The sequence below is a fragment of the Loxodonta africana genome, chromosome 7 (assembly GCF_030014295.1).
Source record: "Loxodonta africana isolate mLoxAfr1 chromosome 7, mLoxAfr1.hap2, whole genome shotgun sequence".
Classification (NCBI taxonomy): domain Eukaryota; kingdom Metazoa; phylum Chordata; class Mammalia; order Proboscidea; family Elephantidae; genus Loxodonta; species Loxodonta africana.
In genome coordinates this window covers 85,732,482-85,736,982 of record NC_087348.1, presented here as the reverse complement: position 1 = coordinate 85,736,982, position 4,501 = coordinate 85,732,482, and positions in this window count along the sequence as shown.

Below are 4,501 nucleotides of genomic sequence, written 5' to 3'. Positions count from 1 at the left end.
ACAAAAACAATTGAAAGAATTAACAAGACCAAAACCTTGTTCCTTGAAAAAATTAACAAAATTGATAAACATTAGCCAAACTGACAAATGAAAAACAGGAGAGGAAGCAAGTAACTTGAATAAGAAATGAGTTGGGTGATATTACAACAGACCCAACTGAAATTTAAAAAATCATATCAGATTACTACAAAAAACTGTACTCTAACAAATTTCAAAATGTAGAAGAAATGGATGAATTTCTAGAAACATGCTACCTACCTCAACTAACACAAACAGAGGTAGAACAACTAAATAAACCCGTAAGAACAGAAGAGATTGAAAAGGTAATCAAAACACTCCCAACAACAACAACAAAAAAGCCCTGACCAGGATGGCTTCACTGCAGAGTTCTACCAAACTTTCAGAGAAGAGTTAACACCACTACTACTATAGGTACTTCAGAGCATAGAAAAGGACAGGATATTCCCAAACTCATTCTATGAAGCCACCATATCCCTGATACCAAAACCAGGTAAAGACACCACGAAAAAAAGAAAATTACAAACCTATATCCCTCATGACCTTAGATGCAAAAATCCTCAACAAAATTCTAGCCAATAGAATTCAACAACATATCCAAAAAATAATTCACCATGACCACGTGGGATTCATACCAGGTAGGCAGGGATGGTTCCACATTAGAAAAACAATTAATGTAATCCATCATATAAATAAAACAAAAGAACCACATGATCTTATTAATTGGTGCAGACAAGGCATGTGACAAAGTTCAACAACCATTCATGATAAAAACTCTCATCAAAATAGGAATAGAAGGAAAATTCCTCAACATAATAAAGGGTGTTTATACAAAGCCAATAGCCAACATCATCCTAAATGGAGAGAGCCTGAAAGCATTCCCCTTGAGACTGGGAACCAGGCAAGGATGCCCTTTATCACCACCCTTATTCAACGTTGTGCTGGAGGTCCTAGCAAGAGCAATTAGGCTAGATAAAGAAATAAAGGGCATCCAGATTGGTAAGGAAGTAAAAGTATCTCTATTTGCAGATGACATGATCTTACACACAGAAAAGCCTAAAGAATCCTCAGCAAAACTACTGAAACTAATAGAAGACTTCAGCAGAGATCAGGATACAAGATAAACATACAAAAGTCAGTTGGATTCCTCTACACCAACAAAAAGAACATTGAAGAGGAAATCACCAAATCAACACCTTTTACAGTAGCCCTCAAGAAGATAAAATACTTAGGAGTTAATCTTACCAGAGACATAGAAGACTTATACAAAGAAAACTACAAGACACTACTGCAAGAAACCAAAAGACACCTATAGAAGTAGAAAAATATACCTTGCTCATGGATAGGAAGATTTAACATCGTAAAAACGTCTGTTCTACCAAAAACCATGTATAGATACAGCACAATTCCGATCCAAATTCTAACGGCATTTTTTAATGAGCTGGAGAAACAAATCACCAACTTCATATGGAAGGGAAAGAGGCCCCGGATAAATAAAACATTACTGAAAAAGAAGAACAAAGTGGGAGGCCTCACTCTACCTGATTTTAGAACCTATTATACCGCCACAGTAGTCAAAACAGCTTGGTACAACAACAGATACATAGAACAATGGAACAGAATTGAGAATCCAGACATAAATGCACCCACATATGAGCAGCTGATATTTGACAAAGGCCCAAAGTCAGTTAAATGGGGAAAAGACAGCCTTTAACACATGGTGCTGACATAATTGGATATCTATCTGCAAACAAATGAAACAAGACCCATACCTCACACCATGCACAAAACGAGCTCAAAATGGATCAAAGACCTAAATATAAAATCTAAAACGATAAAGATCATGGAAGAAAAAACAGGGACAACATTAGGAGCCCTAATACATGGCATAAACAGTATAAAAACTTTACTAATAATGCAGAAGAGAAGCTAGATAACTGTGAGCTCCTAAAAATCAAACACCTATGCTCATCCAAAGACTTCATCAAAAGAGTGAAAAGATTACCTACAGACTGGGAAAAAAATTTATAGCTATGACATTTCTGATCAGCGTCTGATCTCTAAAATCTACATGGTACTGCAAAAACTCAACTACAAAAAGACAAATAACCCAATTAAAAACTGGGCAAAGGATATGCACAGGTACTTCACTAAAGAAGACATTCAGGTAGCTAACAGACACATGAGGAAATGCTCACAATCACTAGCCATTAGAGAAATGCAAATCAAAACTACAATGAGATTCCATCTCACTCCAACAAGACTGGCATTAATCCAAAAAACACAAAATAATAAATGTTGGAGAGGTTGTGGAGAGATTGGAACTCTTATACACTGCTGATGGGAATGTAAAATGGTATAATCACTTTGGAAATCAATTTGGCGCTTCCTTTAAAAGCTAGAAATAGAGCTATTATACAATCCAGCAATCCCAATCCTTGAAATATATCCTAGAGAAATAAGAGCCTTTACACGAACAGATATATGTACACCCACGTTCATTGCAGCACTGTTTACAATAGCAAAAAGATGGAAGCAACCAAGGTGCTTCCTTGAATGCATAAATAAATTATGGTATGTTCACACAATGGAATACTACGCATCGATAAAGAACAATGAGGAGTCCATGAAACATTTCATAACGTGGAGGAATCTGGAAGGCATTAAGCTGAGTGAAATAAGTCAGTTGCAAAAAGACAAATATTGTGTAAGACCACTATTATAAGAACTGGGGAACCAGTTTAAACAGAGAAGAAAATATTCTTTGACGGTTAAAAGAGGGAGGAGAGAAGGAGAGAGAGGGATTTTCACTAATTAGATAGTAGATAAGAACTATTTTAGGTGAAGGGAAAGACAACACACAACACAGGAGAGGTCAGCACAACCGGACTAAACCAAAAGCAAAGAAGTGTCCTGAATAAACTGAAAGCTTCCAAACTCAGTGTAGCACGGGCGGGGATTTGGGGACCATGGTTTCAGGGGACATCTAAGTCAATTGGTATAATAAAATCTATTAAGAAAACACTCTGCATCCCACTTGGAGAGTGGCATCTGGGGTCTTAAACACTAGAAAGTGGCGGTCTAAGATGTCTCAATTGGTCTCAACCCACGTGGGCCAAAGGAAAATGAAGAACAGACAGAAGGTAATTATGAGCCAAAGAGACAGAAAGGGCCACATAAACCAGAGACTACATCATCCTGAGACCAGAATAACTAGATGGTGCCTGGCTACAACGGGTGACTGTCCTGACAGGGAACACAACAGAGAACCCCTGAGGGAGCAGGAGACCAATGGGATGAAGACCCCAAATTCTTGTGAAAAGATCAGACTTAATAGTCTGACTGAGACTAGAAAGACCCCAGAGGTCATGGTCCCCAGACCTTCTGTTAGCCCAAGACAGGAACCATTCCCAAAGCCAACTCTTCAGGTAGGAATTGGACTGGACTATGGAATAGAAAATGATCCTGATGAAGAGTGAGCATCTTGGATCAAGTAGACACATGAGACTATGTGAGAAGCTTCTGTCTGGAGGGGAGATGAGAAGACAGAGGGCGTCAGAAGACGGCCGAATGGACAAGAAAACAGAGTGGAGGGAAGGAGTGTGCTGTCTCATTAGAGGGAGAGCAACTGGGAGTATATAGCAAGGTGTATGCAAGTTTTTGTATGAGAGACTGACTTGGTTTGTAAACTTTCACTTAAAGTACAATCAAAGAAAAAAAAGAAAATTTTAATTATAAGCATGGTAGCAACAATACAGGAGTCCATACTATAATCAGGAAAAGTTTAAGGGGTTATTCCCTTAACACAGCCCTCAGTCCCTCAGAGTTTGGTAATAAAACCTCAGAGGATATGTTGATATCCTACAGGATGCAGATGTCACTGATACCACCATAAACTAATGACAATCATAAGGTGTTCTGTCCCAATTAGATAGAATCTATAGGTATAAGAATTAAGGAGTGAAAGTTTGATTAGCCACACTGATACCGCTCCCAATGACCCAACTGATGAATTTGTATATCTGTTTACTACATTCTTGAAGAAATTCCCCACTGATAGCTGGTGCTGGTTGGAGGGAACTCTTCCTCCCAACATTTATTACTTAGGACAGGTTAGGTTATATTGTGGTAATAAACTACTCCAAAATCTCCATGGCCTGAAACAAAGATTTAGTTCTCATTCCTGTGCCTCTTATTCGTGGCTGAGGCTCTGCTCCTACATTGTCATTCTCACTTCTCTACCCATGCTGACAGATCAGCCACCATCGGGAACATTGAATGACAAAGTGAAAGGAGAGCTCTGGAGTGTCTCATATTGGGAATTGAACACTTGACCTAGAAGCAGCACATGTCACTTCTGCTCACAACATTGGCCAGAACTGATCATGTGGCCTGCCAAGAAATGCAATACTACCATGTGTCTAGAAGCGGGCAAAATATTTAGTGAACGGTACTAATGAATCTCACACTACACAAATCAACT